Source organism: Festucalex cinctus, chromosome 21, assembly GCF_051991245.1.
Source record: "Festucalex cinctus isolate MCC-2025b chromosome 21, RoL_Fcin_1.0, whole genome shotgun sequence".
NCBI lineage: Eukaryota > Metazoa > Chordata > Actinopteri > Syngnathiformes > Syngnathidae > Festucalex > Festucalex cinctus.
The window spans coordinates 21,323,835-21,345,028 of record NC_135431.1 but is presented as its reverse complement, the minus strand read 5'-3'; the positions used below and the strand labels follow the sequence as shown (position 1 = coordinate 21,345,028).

General features: G+C 39.7%; 1 protein-coding gene and 1 long non-coding RNA gene across 6 annotated transcripts in view; one reads left to right on the top strand and one right to left on the bottom strand.

Annotated features, from left to right (window-relative positions):
* The window catches only part of rad51 (RAD51 recombinase), a 192,844-nt gene that overhangs the window by 47,992 nt on the left and 123,658 nt on the right, over positions 1 to 21,194 (top strand). The window lies entirely within an intron of this gene.
* On the bottom strand, positions 16,829 to 19,487 carry LOC144009901 (uncharacterized). Its single transcript, XR_013281064.1, has 3 exons — positions 19,348 to 19,487; positions 18,595 to 18,796; positions 16,829 to 17,662 (listed from the first exon to the last, which is right to left on the bottom strand). It is a non-coding gene; the product is annotated as an uncharacterized LOC144009901 (long non-coding RNA).

Genomic DNA, 21,194 nt, shown 5'->3' with positions numbered 1-21,194 from the left:
GCAAAACAGTGACTTTTACAGTAATATTTTTTGGTTTAGTGACATCTCAAATATCTCAACAATCCTTGCCTTCCATAAAACATGAAAAAAAAAAATGAAAATGTGTTTTTGATAGCAAAATAAGGATTTATTTACATATCTGATAGCGTGTGTAAACAGCAATATTTTCACATTTCACAAACTATTTACAAAATGTTGATCATTTACAGGAATGTTTGTGCATGTGTGTGGGCGTGCGTGTGCGTGCTCGTGCGTGTGCGTGCGTGCTCGTGCGTGTGCTCTATTTACGTACTATACAGGGAAATAACAGCTCCATTTTCACATTTGATAAACTATTTACAAATTTGGGGTTATTTACAAAATATGCATGCATGAGTGGGTGCATGGGTTTTGTTTTGAAACCCAATAGTGTCTTTTGTGTGATCGTGTGTGAAGCTTTCTTCTGCGTTCAAGGGGGACACGGCAAGATGTTCACACGCTTGTGCCTCTGTCAGTGTAGTAGCTGCTTCTGTAAATTACAGAAAATACTGTGATCAAGATGTAATTTTTATTATTGTTGCAAGATATTGTGATTTTTTTTTTTACCTTTCGGTCGCACTGCGTGTGACTGCGAAGGGGCCATTTGTGTACGCTGCCCCAACTGTAATCGAATGTTGTGCAACATGCGTTAGTTAGTACGAGGTTACAGACATTGCACATACAGTATACAGAAGCATGTCTGTGAATATTCTCATCCATCCAAATCATTTCATCCCTGTCACATTCAATATACTGAACTAGTACAATTGTGATCACTCGATTTACAGAATGCTAAACGTTAGCTTACCTCCGGGGCTTCCAGGAGCTTACGGGGATAAATCGCTGCTGCTGCTACCTTCGCCACACTTGAATTGATCTGTTCAACTGGTGAAGGCGGCTCGAGTTCGCCAAATTCGTCACGGATTCCTCGTCAGATGACGTGGACTGGTCAGAGATACGACGATGCAAACTTTCACTCCGTGTCTCAGAGAACGCCGGAGGCGGTGGCTTCTGAAGTGGGCGCCCGTGACGTTTTTGTCGCTTTTCACACTCTCTTATGCAGAATCCGGCTCCTTGATCTTTCTATTCGTCATCTCTTGACCGATCGTGACAAACGCTCTGCTCAAAAGCGTGAGCTTTTGTTTTTAGCGGCCTCCGGTTAGCCGCCGTTAGCACTCGTCTTTTCTCCCCCAGCCACCGGCCCCCACCACTCCACAACACTCCGCCTCTACTAGGAAATCACATCCTTCTCGTGTAAAGAGACCATCACTGCCATCAAGAGGGCACAGTTCGTCACTACAGTGCTTCACGGGCTTAATATTCAGAGGGAAACTGCCCAAGAGTCTCATCCACCCATTCATAAAAAAAAACACGTTTGACGAACTAGTTCGTCTTCGGGTGACGCCCACCGGGTGTCACATGACGAACTAGTTCGTCGGCGGATTGCAAAGAGTTAACTGCACCTCCCTCATATTTGCTCAGAAGAGGGTTTCGGCCTTCATGATGTCACAACACGAAGTTTGTGAGTTTTAGCGAATCGCTGTGGCTAAGCGCTGTTCACCAAGAAACAACGGCAATTTTGAGGGCCTAAACCGGCACAGAAGCACATGAAACTTGGCACACACATCTGGCCTGGCAAAATGAGCAATATTTTATCGTGGATTGTGCTATTCTCTTGGACCCATATGCTAAAATGAGCAGGAGGTGAGCTACGAATTTTTGAATGTCCCATTTTTTACGATTTTAGCACATTTACAGGGGGCATACTTTTGCCCACTTCTCTTACAAGTTTCATCCGACTGACTTTAGACTTTACCTGGGCCATGTCAATACCTGAGCCAACGACAGGGGGAAAAAGCTTGACTTTTCGAAATACTCTATGATGAGGGCGGGGCATCAAATTTTGTGTTTCGCAATGAAAAGGATATGCCAAGACCCAGATAATCCAGAGAGCGAGATAAAAAATATTTATGACATTATCGCTAAAGATCCCTCAGGAGACGGTAAATAATATCTCTTTTCACCATGTACACCAGCTCGGAGCACGTAAGGGCAATAAGCCTCGTCCTATTATTGCTAAGTTCGAACATTTCAAACATAAAGAATTGGTAAAAAGTAAAGGACGGGAGCTCAAAGGGACATCTTTTGGAATGAATGATCAATTCCCAAGAGAGATAAATGAGCGGCGAAAAGTACTGTTTCCTATAATGAAACAAAATAGACAGGAGGGTAAACGGACTTCGATGGTCATTGATAAATTATATATCGACGGCCAGCTATTCCGAAACCCAACCTCCACCCCCTGTTCTGATATTGGTAGAGCCGAGTATTGTGTGATTATTTGACGTATGTATATGTATATGTATGTGTATGTGTATGTGTATGTGTATATATGTATATATATGTATATGTATTTATATGTATATGTATGTGTATGTGTATATGTATATATGTATATGTATTTATATGTGTATGTATGTAAATGCATATGTATATGTATGGATAATTAGGGCCCGAGCAGCGACCGCTGCGAGGTCTCTATTGTTTTTGTAAAAATTATTATTAGGGCCCGAGCAGCGACTGCTGCAAGGTCCCTATTGTTTTTGTAAAAATTATTATTATTATTATTATTAGGGCCCGAGCAGCGGCGCCGCCGCTGCCGCTGCGAGGCCCTATTGTTTTTGTAGGAATTCTTCTTCTTATTATTATTATTATTCTTCTCCGCAAACAATCGCATTTTTGAGACACTAAACGTGAACGAAAACTCACCAAACTTTACACGCACATCAGGCCTGGCGAAAAATTTTATATTTTAAAGTCGCCATACATGATAACAGAAAAATGGCTCTGTAGCGCCACCTACATAGGTTTAACGGATCCCTGTCCCGCTACGATTGTCCTACGGCTACGAAAATTGTTGGCACCTGTCGCACATCCAGATGAACAAAAACCTCTTTGATAGGTGTACCCTAAAATAGACAGGAAGTGAGGTATGATCATTTGAATGTCCAATTTTGGCCCATTTTTGCACATTTACAGGGGTCATACTTTTGCCCACTTCTCCTACACGGTTAACCCGATTGACTTCAAACTTGGGCTGTACCATCTCAACACCTGGGACAACATCGTGGTAAAAAATCAAAAGTTTTTGACATACTATATGACGGGGGGCGGGCATCAAATTTAGAGTTTAAAAATTCTTACTTAAAGAAGCATTGCCGGTTGTACGTTTAATCTAGAGCTACGAAAATTGGTACACATATGTAACAGACTATGACCTACAAAAAAGTCTGTTGGTGCCATATGCTAAACCCAACAGGAAGTCCGCCAGAGGCGGGGCATCAAATTTTGCGTTTGAAAATTCTTACTTAACTAGAGCTGCGAGCAGCTATGAAGGGCCCTCGCAACCTGGGCCACGTTGGGGTACTTGCACGTCGGGGTACTGGCACGTTGGGGTACTGTCAAATAGGACAAGGACCATCTAAAATGTTTTTGACAAGCCGAGTGTGTGCAAAGTTTTATCAAAAGGCCAAAGATGGTGTGCAATTCCCAACATAAATTCAAAATGGCGGACATCCTTTTAGGTTTAGCATACAACTACAGAATACTTTTTGTAGGTCTTAAGCTAATAGGTATGCCTCCCAGTTTTCACAAATCTAGGTCAAGTCATCTTTAGTTGTGTATCGCTTGAATCATACAATTGGAAATGCTCCATACAAATGCATAGAGGGCGCTATTGAGTACAACGTTGGGTTACTTGCACGTCAGGGTACTGGCACGTTGGGGTACTGTTACATGGAACAAGGACCATTTAAAATGTTATTTTTTTCCATGCCTTGTGTGTGCAAAGTTTAATGAAAAAGGCCCAAAATGAAGTATAATTCCCAAAAGAAAATCAAAATAGCGGACTTCCTCTTTGGTTTGGCAAATGGCTACATAATAATTTTTTGTAGGTCTTAGGCTGATAGGGGTCTGTCCTAATTTTCACAAATCTAGCATAATCACACAATCGGAAATGCTTCATAAAAATGTCTAGAGGGCGCTATTTATTGCAAATTGCACAATGAATCTCTATAAATTCATGTTCATGACAAGTCTGATGTGTGTGCAAAGTTTCATGAGTTTTCACACATGTATAGATAAAAAAAAAGCAGCACTTGGCAAACAATGCATTGCTATGGCAACAGCGTGTGACAAAATAAAAAACTTTCGATAACTTTGCATCTTAAACATCTTAAGATGAAACACACGTTCCAAAGTAAATCAAAAGGGTGGACTTCCTGTTAGGTTTAGCACATGGTTCAAAAAGAGTTTTTTGTAGGTCATAGTCTGTTACATATGTGTACAAATTTTCGTAGGTCTAGATTAAACGTACAACCGGCAATGCTTCGTTAAGTAAGAATTTTTAAACTCTAAATTTGATGCCCCGCCGCCATCATATAGTATGTCAAAAACTTTTGATTTTTTACTATGATGTTGTCCCAGGTGTTGAGATGGTACATCCCAAGTTTGAAGTCAATCGGGTTCACTGTGTAGGAGAAGCGGGCAAAAGTATGACGCCTGTAAATGTGCAAAAATGGGCCAAAATTGGACATTTAAATACTCATATCTCACTTGCTGTCTATTTTAGGGTACACATATGTAAGGGAAATCGGTCCAATTAATTATTAAATCAATAATTGTTAATTATTAAATTAATAATCAATTGGCTCATTAATTGAAGGAGACTTAAATTAAGTTGAGCTTGCCTGCGGAGCACCACATCTCTTTTTGATAATTTTATCAGGATAACAGATGAGAACCTCGTTGAATCAGTCATTAAAATGAAGGTTGTGCCCTTACTACAATTTTGTGAGTTCTTTGTTCAGCTTAGAGGTCACTATAAATTGATGAAACACACACACAGTAAACCAGGTTTTGAGTTTTGTGCACGTTTATTCTTTAACCTAGGTGGGATAATCTACTTAGAATTTAAAGAAGCAAAACTAACTACTATGATAGGAAATGAAACGAGAACTAAAATAATAAAAATAATCAAAGGAGAAAAAAGAAGAAAAGAGAAACGGTCTTAGCCAAGGTGATAGATTTCTTAAACCAACATGGGACCCACAATCAACCTAGTTTGCACCAATTTGTACTAGGGCGAAGGCCTGCAAAGTTGCACTTACAGATGGGGTTGGTCTGAGAAGCAGGACCCTGGATGGAGACTCGCCAAGCCCGTTTGAAGATAGAATGGAGAAGGTTCAGTTCAGGAGAGGGAGAGACAGGTCGTCCGGCTGGCCAACTGAGCGTCACGGGGTTAACCTGCTGGCTGGGAAGGGGCCCTCTTGGTGGAGGCCTCAGGGTGCTTGGGAAAAGCACCATCCGTTGAGCCTTTGCAGGGACTAAAAGCAGCGTGTTTCGCTGCGCCTGTCGCTACACGCGATGGCTTCTGTGCGTTGCCGTGTGCTGGAGGTTAAGCTAGCTGGGCTAGCCCTTTGTCTGGCAGCCACGCCGATGGAGACCAGGAAAGAGCTAAGAGGAGCCAAGGAGCAGTGAAGAGAGCGGTAGCCAAAGAGCAGCGAAGAAGAGAGCGAGCAGCAAGCAGGGAGCGTGCTTTTTAAATTGGGAGGGCGGCGGCCTCCACACCAGGGGGCCGGTGAGACCACAGTGGAAAGTTACCAGCTTAGAGAGGGTTTTGGTAGAGACTAATCAGATTGAATCTGGATCCCATGTTTGTTGAAATTCTAAGGTCAGAATTCAATCAATGCAACACGTACAATTGAATACCTCAAATGAAATGTTACCTAGCTTACATTGTTAAAACGTGCATACACATGAAAGTTTAGTGGAGAATCTGCCACTGCAATGGAACATTTTCATGACATTTCATGGAGTCAACATTTCACAAATGGCAAACATAACATTTCATAATTCATTGTTCTGTTGCAAAATAAGAAAGTCAAGTTTCTAAGAAGACTTTTACTGTTCTGACGTGTGTGTGTGTGTGCGTGCGCGCGTGTCAGTCAGAAAATGTGTGGCTGTTTGTGGGGGATGTTCTTGTCCTCCCCACCCCCACGGTGGCCTGTCCAGGCCATAGGAGTGGAATTCCTTTGGAACTGAGGTTGCAAAAAGTTACAACCGGCCAATAATCGTTACACATATCAAAGAGGTATTTGTTCATCTGGATGTGCTACAGGTGCCACACAATTTTCATAGCCGTAGGACAATCATAGCGGGACAGGGATCCGTTTAACCTATGTAGGTGGCGCTCCAGAGCCATTTTTCTGTTATCATGTATGGCGACTTTAAAATATCAAATTTTTCGCCAGGTCTGATGTGTGTGTAAAATTTGTTAAGTTTTCGTTCACGTTTAGTGTCTCAAAAATTCGATCGTTTGCGGAGAATAATAATAATAATAATAATAATAATAATAAGAATTCCTTCAAAAACAATAGGGCCTCGCAGTGGCATCGCCGCCGCTGCTCGGGCCTTAATAATAATAATAAGAATTCCTACAAAAACAATAGGGCCTCGCAGCGGCACCGCCGCCGGTGCCGCCGCTGCTCGGGCCCTAACTGGAGCTGCGAGCAGCTATAAAGGGCCCTCGCAACCCGGGCCACGTTGGGGTACTTGCACGTCGGGGTACTGGCACGTTGGGGTACTGTCAAATAGGACAAGGACCATCTAAAATGTTTTTGACAATCCTTGTGTGTGCAGTTTTATCAAAAGGCAAAAGATGGTGTGCAATTCCCAAAATTAATTCAAAACGGCGGACTTCCTTTTAGGTTTAGCATACGGCTACAGAATACTTTTTGTAGGTCTTTGGCTAATAGGTATGTCTCCCAGTGTTCACAAATCACAAAAAGTCAAGTCATCTTTAGTTATATAGCGCGCATGAATCATACAATTGGAAATGCTCCATAAAAATGTCTAGAGGGCGCTAATTATTGCAAATTGCACAAGAAATCTCTAAAAATTCATGTTCATGACAATTCTGATGTGTGTGCAAAGTTTCATGAGTTTTCACACATGTATATACCAAAAAAAAAAAAGCAGTACTTTACTTGGCAAACATTGCATCGCTATGGCAACAGCGTGCGACAAAATAAACAACTTTCGATAACTTAGCATCTTAAAAATGTTAAGATGAAACACATCAAGTTTGAAGACGGTCGGATGAATTTTGTAGGAGGAGTTCGTTAAAATGACCCCTAAAAAAGGCCACAAAAAATGGCTACAAATCCCGACGTAAATCAAAATGGTGGACTTCCTGTTTGGTTTAGCAGAGGGTTCCAAGAGACTTTTTTTGTACATCGTGGGCTCTTATGTATGCCTCCAAATTATCATAGCGCTAGGTGAAACGTACAACCGGGAATGCTTCGTTAAAGAGGAGTTTTTTAGCTCAAAATGTGATGCCCGGCCCCTGGGGGACTTCCTGTTGGGGTAGCACATAGCACCAAGAGACTTTGTTGTACATTGTGAGCTGTTACATATGTCTACAAATTTTCGTAGCTCTAGCTGCTTCGTACAACTGGGAATTCTTTCTTAAGAAGAATTTTTTTCCTTTGCAAACAAGTGCATGCCACGGCAACAGCGTGCGACAAAATAAAAAGCTTTCAATAACTTTTCATCTTCAACATCTTAAAATGAATTACACCAAGTTTGAAGATGATGGGATAAACTCTGTAGGAGGAGTTCATTAAAATAAGACCCCTATGAAATGGCCAAAAAAAAATGGCAACACATTCCAAAGTAAATCAAAATGGCGGACTTCCTGTTAGGTTTAGCATATGGTTCAAAAAAGAGTTTTTTGTACCTCCAGGGCTGTTAGATACCTCTTCAAATTTTGGTAAATCTAGGTGAAACGTACAGCATGCTTCGTTAAAGAGGAGTTTTTTTTAGCTCAAAATGTGATGCCCGGCCCCTGAGGGACTTCCTGTTGGGTTTAGCACATGGCACCAAGAGACTTTTTTTGTACATCATGGGCTGTTAGATATGTCTCCAAATTTCCGTTCTTTAAGATTTTTTTTCCCTTTGCAAACAGTGCATGCCACGACAACTGCGTGCGACGAAATAAAAAGCTTTCAATAACTTTTCATCTTCAACATCTTAAGATGAATCACACCAAGTTTGAAGATGATCGGATAAACACTGTAGGAGGAGTTCGTTAAAATAAGTTTGATGTTGTCCCAGGTGTTGAGATGGTACAGCCCAAGTTTGAAGTTAATCGGGTTAACCGTGTAGGAGAAGCGGGCAAAGGTATGACCCCTGTAAATGTGCAGAAATGGGCAAAATTGGACATTCAAATACTCATACCTCAATTCCTGTCTATTTTAGGGTACATATATCAAAGAGGTTTTTGTTCATCTGAATGTGCTACAGGTGCCACACAATTTTCGTAGCCATAGGACAATCGTAGCGGGACAGGGATCCGTTAAACCTATGTAGGTGGCGCTACAGAGCCATTTTTCTGTTATCATGTATGGCGACTTTAAAATATCAAATTTTTCGCCAGGCCCGATCTGCGTGTAAAGTTTGGTGAGTTTTCGTTCATGTTTCGTGTCTCAAAAATGTGATTGTTTTCGGAAAATAATAAGAACAAAGAAAAAGAATAATAATAATAATAAGAATTTCTTCAGAAACAATAGGGACCTCGCAGCGGCCGCTGCTCGGGCCCTAATAAGAATTCCTTGAAAAACAATAGGGCCTCGCAGCGGCACCGCCGCCCCCGCTGCTCGGGCCCTAATAAGAAGAATTCCTACAAAAACAATAGTGCCTCGCAGCGGCACCGCCGCCGGTGCCGCCGCTGCTCGGGCCCTAACTAGAACTGCGACCAGCTATAAAGGGCTCTCGCAGCCCGGGCCACGTTGGGGTACTTGCACGTTGGGGAACTTGCATGTTGTGGTACTCGCAAGTTGGGGTACTGGCACATTAAGAGCAAAATTTCTTTGAACATGGCATGATAAACCTTTACATGTGGATTTTTTTTGCCAGGTGTGATGTGTGTGTCAAGCTCAATGGGTTTTGGTGATTGTTAAGATCTGCAAAAATCAGCGTCCTTTTTTATTTTTTGGGAATGAGTTGACCTGATTGGTATTTCTTGCAAAAGTATATATACCCATCGTCGCTCGTACTCATTGCATGATGTTGCTTTTATTGTCCATAGAGGCTATCAAAAATAAATAAAACTAAATAAAAAAGTACATATGTTTGGATCGGTCTGATACCAGTGAACATCTTGAGTAGTGGAAAGTAAAAGAATATTCATAAATGACTTAGTTATAACACAATGAGTTCACAAATTTTGTACAAAATACCGTAAGTGGGGTTGCTTTTTTTTTATGCCTCAAGGGCTAGGTGGCGCTGTATATATAACTGAATGTTGTCATAGAGATAGCTTCAGGGCTTGACTATAAACATACATGTCAAGTTTGGGATATTTTGGAGCATGTACCGGGGAGTTATTAAGCATATCCTTCATTCACGATACTGGTTTTAACTTCCATAGAGGCTCTCAAAAATAAATAAAACTAAATAAAAAATACATATGTTTGGATAGGTCTGATGCCAGTGAACATTTCTTAGTGGTGGAGAGTAAAAGAATATTTATAAATGACTTAGTTATCACACTGAGAATGAGTTTACAATTTCTGTAAAAATATCGTAAGTGGGGTATTTTTTTTCATGCCTCAAGGGCTCGGTGTCGCTGCATATATAACTGAATGTTGTCATAGAGATATTTTGTAGGAGGGGTTCGTTAAAATATGACCCCTGAAAAAGGCCACAAAAAATGGCAACAAATCCCATCATAAATCAAAATGGCGGACTTCCTGTTTGGTTTAGCACATGGTTCCAAGAGACTTTTTTTTGTACATCGTGGGCTCTTATGTTTATGTATGCCTGCAAATTATCATAGCGCTAGGTGAAATGTACAACCGGGAATGCTTCGTTAAAGAGGAGTTTTTTAGCTCAAAATGTGATGCCCGGCCCCTGGGGGACTTCCTGTTGGGTTTAGCGCATGGCACCAAGAGACTTTTTTTGTACATCCAGGGCTGTTACATATGTCTACAATTTTTCGTAGCTCTAGCTGCTTCGTACAACTGGGAATGCTTCATTAAGAAGGATTTTTTTCCTTTGCAGAAAGTGCATGCCACGACAACAGCGTGCGACGAAATAAAAAACTTTCAATAACTTTTCATCTTCAACATCTTAAGATGAGTCACACCTAGTTTGAAGATGATCGGATAAACTCTGTAGGAGGAGTTCGTTAAAATATGACCCTTATGAAATGGCCAAAAAAAAATGGCAACACATTCCAAAGTAAATCAAAATGGTGGACGTCCTGTTAGGTTTAGCATATGGTTCAAAAAAAGTTTTTTGGACCTCGAGGGCTGTTATATACCTCTACAAATTTTGGTAACTCTAGGTGAAACGTACAGCCGGGTATGCTTTGTTAAAGAGGAGTTTTTTAGCTCAAAATGTGATGCCCGGCCCCTGGGGGACTTCCTGTTGGGTTTAGCACAGGGCACCAAGAGACTTTTTTTGTACATCTTGTGCTGTTATATATGTCTACAAATTTTCGTAGCTCTAGCTGCTTCGTACAAATGGGAATGCTTCATTAAGAAGGATTTTTTTCCTTTGCAAAAAGTGCATGCCACGACAACAGCGTGCGACGAAATACAAAGCTTTCAATAACTTTTCATCTTCAACATCTTAAGATGAATCACACCAAGTTTGAAGATGATCGGCTAAACACTGTAGGAGGAGTTCGTTAAAATAAGACCCCAATGAAATGGCCAAAAAAATGGCAACACGTTCCAAAGTAAATCAAAATGGTGGACTTTCTGTTAGGTTTAGCATATGGTTCAAAAAGAGTTTTTTGTACCTTGAGGGCTGTTACATATGTCTTCAAATTTTGGTAACTTTAGGTGAAACGTACAGCCGGGAATGCTTCTTTTAGTAAGAATTTTGAAACGCAAAATTTGATGCCCCGCCTCTGGCGGACTTCCTATTAGGTTTAGCATATGGCACTAACAGACTTTTTTGTAGGTCATAGCCTGTTACATATGTGTACCAATTTTCGTAGCTCTAGATTAAACGTACAACCGGCAATGCTTCGTGAAGTAAGAATTTTTCAACTCTAAATTTGATGCGCCACCGCCGTCATATAGTATATCAAAAACTTTAGATTTTTTACAGTGATGTTGTCCCAGGTGTTGAGATGGTACATCCCAAGTTTGAAGTCAATCGGGTTAACCGTGTAGGAGAAGCGGGCAAAAGTATGACCCCCTGTAAATGTGCAAAAATTGTACTGGCATGTTGGGGTACTGTTTCATAGGAAACCGTCTAAATTGTAAATGTTTTTGAAATGCTTTGTGTTTGCAAAGTTTCATGGAAGGCCAAAAATGATGCACAATTAAAATAAAATCAAAATGGATTGGCACATGGCTATAGAATAATTTTTGGAGGTATTAGGCTGATAGGTATGCCTCCCAATATTCACACATCTCGCTGAACCATATAATCGGATATACTTCATAAAAATATCTAGACGGCGCTATTGAGCCATTTATTACAAATTGCACAACAAATTATAAAATATTCATGTTCGTGAGAGATCTGATCTGTGTGCAAAATTTTGTGAGTTTTTGCCCATGTTTAGACTCTCAAAAAAAATTTTTCTTTGCATACAATGCATCGCTACAGCAAAGGCGTGTGACAAAATAAAAAAAATTCAATAACTTTTCATCTAAAATATCTTAAGATGAAACATGCCAAAGAATGAAGACGATGTGATAAGTTTTGCAGAAAATGTGACCCCTATAAACGGCCCCAAAAAGTGGCTACAAATACCAAAGTAAATCAAAATGTCAGACTTCCTGTTTGGTTTAGCATATGGTTCCAAGAGACTTTTTTGTACATCGTGGGCTCTTATGTATGCCTCCAAATTATCATAGCTCTAGGTGAAACGTACAGCCGTGAATGCTTCGTTAAAGAGGAGTATTTTTTTTTTTTTAGCACAAAATGTGATGCCTGGCCCCTGGGGGACTTCCTGTTGGGTTTAGTATATGGCACCAAGAGACTTTTTTTTGTACATCGTGGGCTGTTACATATGTCTACAAATTTTCGTAGCTCTCGCTGCTTCGTACAACTGGGAATGCTTCATTAAGAAGGATTTTTTTTCCTTTGCAAACAAGTGCATGCCACGACAACAGCGTGCGACGAAATAAAAAACTTTCAATAAATTTTCATCGTCAACATCTTAAGATGAATCACACCAAGTTTGAAGATGATCGGATAAACTCTGTAGGAGTTCGTTAAAATAAGACCCCTATGAAATGGCCCAAAAATGGCCACACGTTCCAAAGTAAATCAAAATGGCGGACTTCCTGTTAGTTTTAGCATATGGTTCAAAAAGAGTTTTTTGTACCTCGAGGCCTGTTACATATGTCTTCAAATTTTGGTAACTCTAGGTAAAACGTACAACCGGGAATGCTTTGTTAAAGAGGAGTTTTTTTGCTCAAAATGTGATGCCCGGCCCCTGGGGGACTTCCTGTTGTGTTTAGCACATAGCACCAAGAGACTTTTTTGTACATTGTGGGCTGTTACATATGTCTACAAATTTTTGTAGGTCTAGCTGCTTCGTACAACTGGGAATTCTTCATTAAGAAGAATTTTTTTCCTTTGCAAACAAGTGCATGCCACGACAACAGCGTGCGACGAAATAAAAAGCTTTCAATAAATTTTCATCGTCAACGTCTTAAGATGAATCACACCAAGTTTGAAGATGATCGGATAAACTCTGTAGGAGGACTTCGTTAAAATGAGACCCCTATGAAATGGCCAAAAAAATGGCAACACGTTCCACAGTAAATCAAAATGGCAGACTTCCTGTTGGGGTTAGCATATGTTTCAAAGAGAGTTTTTTGTACCTCGAGGCCTGTTACATATGTCTTCAAATTTTGGTAACTCTAGGTAAAACGTACAACCGGGAATGCTTCGTTAAAGAGGAGTTTTTTACCTCAAAATGTGATGACCGGCCCCTACGGGACTTCCTGTTGGGTTTAGCACATGGCACCAAGAGACTTTTTTGTACATCGTGGGATGTTAAATTTGTCTCCAAATTTTCGTAGCTCTCGCTGCTTCGTACAACTGGGAATGCTTCATTAAGAGGGAATTTTTTCCTTTGCAAACTGTGCATGCCACGGCAACAGCGTGCGACGAAATAAAAAGCTTTTAATAACTTTTCATCTTCAACATCTTAAGATGAATCACACCAAGTTTGGAGATGATCGGATAAACTCTGTAGGAGGAGTTCGTTAAAATAAGACCCCTATGAAATGGCCCAAAAAATGGCAACACATTCCAAAGTAAATCAAAATGGCGGACGCCCTGTTAGGTTTAGCATATGGTTCAAAAAGAGTTTTTTGTACCTTGAGGGCTGTTACATATGTCTTCAAATGTTGGTAACTCTAGGTGAAATGTACAGCCGGGAATGCTTCATTAAATAAGAATTTTGAAACACAAAATTTGATGCCTCGCCTCTGGCGGACTTCCTGTTAGGTTTAGCATATGGCACCAACAGGCTTTTTTGTAGGTCATAGCCTTTTACATATGTGTACAAATTTTCGTAGCTCTAGATTAAACGTACAACCGGCAATGCTTCGTGAAGTAAGAATTTTTCAACTCTAAATTTGATGCGCCACCGCCGTCATATAGTATATCAAAAACTTTAGATTTTTTACCATGGTGTTGTCCCAGGTCTTGAGATGGTACATCCCAAGTTTGAAGTCAATCGGGTTAACCGTGTAGGAGAAGCGGGCAAAAGTATGACCCCTGTAAATGTGCAAAAATGGGCCAAAATTGGACATTCAAATACTCATACCTCACTTCCTGTCTATTTTAGGGTACACATATCAAAGAGGTTTTTGTTCATCTGGATGTGCTACAGGTGCCACACAATTTTCGTAGCCATAGGACAATCGTAGCGGGACAGGGATCCGTTAAACCTATGTAGGTGGCGCTACAGAGCCATTTTTCTGTTATCATGTATGGCGACTTTAAAATATCAAATTTTTCGCCAGGCCCGATCTGCGTGTAAAGTTTGGTGAGTTTTCGTTCATGTTTAGTGCCTCAAAAATGTGGTTGTTTGCGGAAAAGAATAATAACAAAGAAAAAGAAGAAGAACTAGAGCTGCGAGCAGCTATAAAGGGCCCTCGCAGCCCGGGCCACGTTGGGGTCCTTGCACGTTGGGGTACTTGCACGTTAGGGTACTGGCACGTTGGGGTACTGGCATATTGGAAGCAAAATTTCTTTGAAAATGGCATAATAAACGTTTACATGTAGAATTTTTTTTTTGCCAGTCTGTGTCAAGCTCAACGGGTTTTGGTGATTGTTAAGACCTGCAAAAATCAGCGTCCTTTTTTATTTTTAGGCAATGAGTTGCCCTGATTGGTATTTTTTTGTAAAAGTGTATATAGACATCATCGCTCGTTGTACTCATTGCACAATGTTACTTTTATTGTCCAAAGGGGCAATCAAAAATGAATAAAACAAAATGGAAACGTACATACGTTTGGATCGGTGTGAAGCCAGTGAACAATTTGAGTGGTGGAAACTAAAAGAATATTCATAAATGACTTAGTTATCACACTTAGAATGAGTTTACATTTTTTGTACAAAATACCGTAGGTGTTTTTTTTTTTTTTTATATAATATGCCTCAAGGGCTAGATGGCGCTGTATTTATAACTGAATGTTGTCATAGAGATACCTTCAGGCCTTGATTATAAGCATACATGTCAAGTGTGGGATTTTTTTTGGAGCATGTATCGTGGAGTTATTAAGCATATCCTTCATTCACGATATTGCTTTTAATGTCCACAGAGGCTATCAAAAATAAATAAAAATATATATATGTTTGGATAAGTCTGATGCCAGTGAACATTTTGAGTGGTGGAAACTAAAAGAATATTCATAAATGACTGAGTTATCACACTTAGAATGAGTTTACATTTTTTGTACAAAATACCGTATGTGGGGTATTTTTTTTTTTATGCCTCAAGGGCTAGGTGGCGCTGCATATATAACTGAATGTTGTCATAGAGATAACTTCAGGCCTTGACGATAAACATACATGTCAAGTTTGGGATTTTTTGGAGCATGTACCGGGGAGTTATCAAGCATATCCTTTTTCATTGCGAAACACAAATTTTGATGCCACGCCCTCATCATATAGTATTTCGAAAAGTCAAGATTTCCCACCCTGTCATTGTCCAGGTCAAGTCTTAACTCAGTCGGATGAAACGTGGAGAAGAAGTGGGCAAAAGTATGCCCCCTGTAAATGTGCAAAAATCATCAAAAATGGGACATTCAAAAATTCGTAGCTCACTTCCTGTTCATTTTAGCATATGGTTCCAAGAGACTTTTTTGTAGGTCTTGGGCTCCCTCATACACCTAAAAATATTTGTCGTTCTTGCTTAAACGTACAACCGGGGCTGCTTCGTTAAAATTTTCTAGGGGGCGCTATTGAGTCATTTTTGTAAAAATAGCACAATCAACATTAAAATATTGCTAATTTTACCAGGCCAGATGTGTGTGCCAAGTTTCATGAGTTTCTGTGCATGTTTAGACCCTCAAAACCAGCGTTGTTTTCTTGGCGAACAGCGCTTAGCCACGCCCACAGCAATTCACGAAAACTCACAAACTTCATGTTGTGACATCAGGAAGGCCGAAACCCTCATCTGAGCAAATCTGAGGTAGGTCCAGTTAACATGTTTGGACAAAAACGTAGAAGAAAATTCGTAAGAAAAAAAAAATGCCACTAGGTGGCGCTATCAGTAAGATGAAATATAAGTTCGTAGATGTCTTTAGGGCTGGACTCTCATCAAATGTGTGAAATTTTGAGAAGATAGGATCATCTCGGTCAAGTTAATGCAGCTTTTATTGTCACGAAAAATCTTCAGACTTTGCGTCACCGTAGCGGCCACGCCCTTTGGCGAAAAGTTACAATATTCGGTATGGGGCATGATCAACATCTTAAGGCTTTTCTGACCAATTTTCAACTGGATCCCTTCAACGAGCTCAGCACAGTAGCTAAAAACGTAAAGTATGACATTTATTGTTACCACTAGGTGGCGCTATATGTATAACTGAATTTTATCATATAGATGTTTTCAGGCCGTGACTATTACGTTGTCTGAGAAGTTTGAGATTTTTCGGAGCTTGAACATGGGAGTTATTAAGCATTTGCTCTTTCTGGACAAATGAAATTTTCAAGGCAATATTTGATGCCCCGCCCCCGTCATATAGTATTTCAAAAAGGCAAGATGTTTTGCCCAGTTGTTGTCTCAGGTCTTGAGATGATAAATGCCAATTTTGAAGTCAACTGGATGAAAAATGTTTGCAAAGGGGGAAAAAGCATGACCACAGTGAATGTGCCAAAATAGGCCAAAATTGGACATTAAAAAATTCATAGCTCATTTCCTGTACATTTTAGCTACATGGTCCCAATAGACTTTTTTGTGCGTCTCGGGGTGCTACACGTGCCTGCCAATTTTCGTTGCTCTAGCTCAAACGTGCCGGGCTTGGTTATTATTTTTCTACGCTAGGGGGCGCTATAGAGTCGCGTTGTTATGACGCCTTCATAATATCAAATTTTTCGCCGGGCCCGAAGAGTGCGCAAAGTTCGGTGAGTTTTCGTGAATGTTTAGGTACCCAAAATCGCGATCGTTTGCGGAGAATAAAGAAGAAGAAGAAGAAGAAGAAGAATAACTAGAGCTGCGAGCAGCTATAAAGGGCCCTCGCAACCCGGGCCACGTTGGGGTATATGCAAGTCGGGGGACTTGCACGTTGGGGTACTGTTAAATAGACAAGGACCATGGAAAATAGAAATGCATTTGCCGTGCCTTGTGTGTAAAAAGGTGCAGTAAAAGGCCAAAAATGATGCACAATTCCCAAAATAAATTCAAAAGTGTGGACTTTCTGATGTGTGTGCAAAGTTTCATGAAAAGTCGCTCGTTTGATATTCAAAACCAGCATCTGTTCATTTGAAAACATTGCATGGCACAGAGATGGTGTGTGATCAAATAAAAAGCTTTTTGATGACTCTTAATGTGGTGTCGCTGTGCAACACATATGTATTCATGACATAGTGAAGTATTGTGACAGTTTTGTAGGGTCCAGCAAACAGTAAATGTGTGACAGTTATTCAAGAAAAAATGTAGCTTTGAAGCAGGCTAACCAATGACATCATCTAAAGGGGAAAAAAGCACATGAGCAAGCATAGGTATAAGTAGAGGAGAAAAAGAGATGAAAGAAGTGCGAGAGATGGAACAGGAGAGGAATGCAGCTGTTTATGTATAGCTGTTGTAACAGGACAGATTAAATAACACTTTAACCTGGGGTTAACAGCGCCCTAGGACAGATAAACTCTTTAGTGTAAAAGTTTTCTGGGACAGATGAATCCCTTGGGGTCAAAGAGTTTGGGTTAGCACATAGTCTGTCTTAGGATAATGTAACCTCCATGGATGAATTAGTCCTAGGACGCTTTGACCTGCGGGCTAAAACTTCAGGGGGGTTAACCTGTCCTGTTATATTGTGATCATCGTCTTCGTGCATGTCCTCAGTGGCTTCTTCTGTCTGTGTGGCAGCATTTGATACATCTGTAGAACAAAAAAGAATGAAGAATCATGTTAGATCTGTGAAGTTTGGTTGTCTTAGGTGTAGTTTACAGAACAGTCGTGTGCATATTTTTAGCATGGTAGTGTCTTAATACAAATGCATATTATGTAATGCACTGTATATGGATATTACAGACGTAATATTTGACGGTGATCTTATATTCATAGTTTTTGCCCGTTAATAAATAATATAGCTAGTAAGTAATAAGACACGCAAAAATGGTATAGTTGAATCCTCTGGGTCAAAAAGCAATGTTTTAGGATTGTGTGATGAAATGATGAATAAAAGTAAGGATACGACAGGTACATAAATGGTTATGTAAGTGTAAAATTTGGCATGGTGTGTCCAGATACATGCAGGATAAGTATAAAATATTATGGTGTGTGATTGATTTTTTCTTAGTAAAAATTAGTATTGTAAAGGTCAAGTCACAGTATGTCCAAAAATGTTTAAAAAAAAAATCTATGGTATAGAAACATCATAATCAGGGGCAAAGACATAAACATAATAATAGTAATTAATAATGATAGAATTTAAATACAATCTTTTCCATGAATATGTCAGTTATTTTGAGAAGATACAGAAAAAAAAGAACTTTGAAGTGTCTATCAGTGGATGAAAGAGGGCAAGATCACAGCATAGCTACATGATATCAGTCACATTTGAAAGTAATCAAGTGTAGTATGTATTCACATTATATACATTGAGAAATTGCGGCTCAATAATCAGTCAGTGTTTTAGTTAACAGTCCAATGTTACCTTCAAGATATTCCTAACAGAAAAAAAGGAACGTGCATTAACAAAAAAATGTAAAAATGTCCATTGTCAAACATGTCATTCATTATACACAATGTGTAGGATGGGGATGCTTGCTGTGTTAGTGTTTGTGTGTCTTCCATGTCATATAGCTTACCATCACGGACAAATGCATCACATGCATCCTTTATATCCAATGCAGTCTGGAGTTCTTTCACAAGCTTGGTTTTGAAGTCTATCTGTTTTTCAAGTGCTCGATTGACTCGAGTCACATGGACTAGTTGGTTCATTTGGGAATGAAGATCAAGGCTGCGCTGGTATAAGTCGTTGCGACTGAAAGCATGATCAATGCATGCATACTGTAATGACAAAGCATTCAATGAAAATCAGTCATGTTAGATTCCATGATTCTAAATAGCAGAGGTAACGTGTTGGTGCAAAACGTTGTGGTCGTGTTGCATGTTACTCAATGGCTGTGTGTGTCAAAACGAGTTTATTTGAAAGAATATACAAATATATACACACGGACATATATATTTATACAGTATAACAGTACCGCATGTATTGGTTTTAAGGAAAGAGTTGAAAAGCAGTGTTCAGAAAAAAGCATAAGACGCACAAAGTACCATTTCACTACATGTAATAAGTTGTCAAGTAGACATGTGAATTAAGTGGTTAAGATAGTGGCTACTGTGCAAGTAAGCTTCAATTGTCTCTAAAAGGTTAGCATATGTGTTCTACATGATATCAATGGCTAGACGTGCTCGTGGAGAAACATTACAAACAGAAAAACACACTAAAGGTGCCTTTAACAAACCTGTTAATAAATGAGAACTTAATACATATATATATGGCATCCTGTATATGATTGAGAAAGTTGTCCTGTTTAGTTTATGTATTGTATACTTACGGAAAAAGTTGGCAATCTTTGCGTATGGAGATGATTAGAGGGTCTTTATCAAAAGAGAATTTGCTTGGTGATTTGTTCATGTTCTGTAGAAAAGCAAAGGAGTAGAAATAAATACAGTATCATACTTCATAAACATACAAGAAATTTGTAGCTGTATTAACCATTGTTGGTATTTGAAGTGATAATTTAGGAATAGAAGTGTAGTGATTGCAGAATTTATAGAGTGCTTACCTTGTATGACTTTGGAGATGGAAATGTCTTTTGTTGAAAGAGCTCTTTGTTGTCTACTATATATGCAAGGACAAGCATAAGTAGGTGTGGTTATGAAGTACTTGACCATTGAAATAAAGCAGTGGTATCAAATGTATGGACCGTGGTTTGGCTCAGGCCTGCAAAGGGGTTTAATGTGGCACAAGAGATAATCTTGTAAGGTACAAAAAATAATAATAATATAATAGGTATGCCTCTGAGTTTTCACAAATCTAGGTCAAGTCAAGTCATCTTTAGTTATTTCGCGCTTGAATCATCCAATCGGAAATGCTCTATAAAATATGTATAGAGGGTGCGATTTATTGCAAATTGCACAAGAAATCTCTAAAAATTCATGTTAATGACAAGTCTGATGTGTGTGCAAAGTTTCCCGAGTTTTCACACATGTATAGATAAAAAAAAAACAAAGCAGCACTTTACTTGGCAACCAATGCATCGCTATAGCAGCAGCGTGCGACAAAATAAAAAACTTTCGATAAATTTGCATCTTAAACATCTTAAGATGAAACACACCAAGTTTGAACACGGTCGGATGAATTTTGTAGGAGGAGTTAAAATATGACCCCTAAAAAAGGCCACAAAAAAAGGCTACAAATCCCATCATAAATCAAAATGGCGGACTTCCTGTTTGGTTTAGCACATGGTTCCAAGAGACTTTTTTGTACATCGTGGGCTCTTATGTATGCCTCTAAATTATCATAGCGCTAGGTGAAACGTACAACCGGGAATGCTTCGTTAAAGAGGAGTTTTTTAGCTCAAAATGTGATGCCCGGCCCCTACGGGCCTTCCTGTTGGGTTTAGCACATGGCACCAAGAGACTTTTTTGTACATCGTGGGCTGTTACATTTGTCTCCAAATTTTCGTAGCTCTAGCTGCTTCGTACAACTGGGAATGCTTCATTAAGAAGTAATTTTTTCCTTTGCAAACTGTGCATGCCACGGCAACAGCGTGCGACAAAATAAAAAGCTTTCAATAACTTTTCATCTTCAACATCTTAAGATGAATCACACCAAGTTTGGAGATGATCGGATAAACTCTGTAGGAGGAGTTCGTTAAAATAAGACCCCTATGAAATGGCCCAAAAAATGGCAACACGTTCCAAAGTAAATCAAAATGGCGGACTTCCTGTTCGGTTTAGCATATGGTTCAAAAAGAGTTTTTTGTACCTTGAGGGCTGTTACATATGTCTTCAAATATTGGTAACTCTAGGTGAAATGTACAGCCGGGAATGCTTCATTAAGTTAGAATTTTGAAACACAAAATTTGATGCCTCGCCCCTGGCGGACTTCCTGTTAGGTTTAGCATATGGCACCAACAGGCTTTTTTGTAGATCATAGTCTGTTACATATGTGTACCAATTTTCGTAGCTCTCGATTAAACGTACCACCGGCAATGCTTCGTTAAGTAAGAATTTTGAAACTGTAAATTTGATGCCCCGCCACCGTCATATAGTATGTCAAAAACTTTAGATTTTTTACCATGATGTTGTCCCAGGTGTTGAGATGGTACAGCCCAAGTTTGAAGTCAATCGGGTTAACCGTGTAGGAGAAGCGGGCAAAAGTATGACCCCTGTAAAT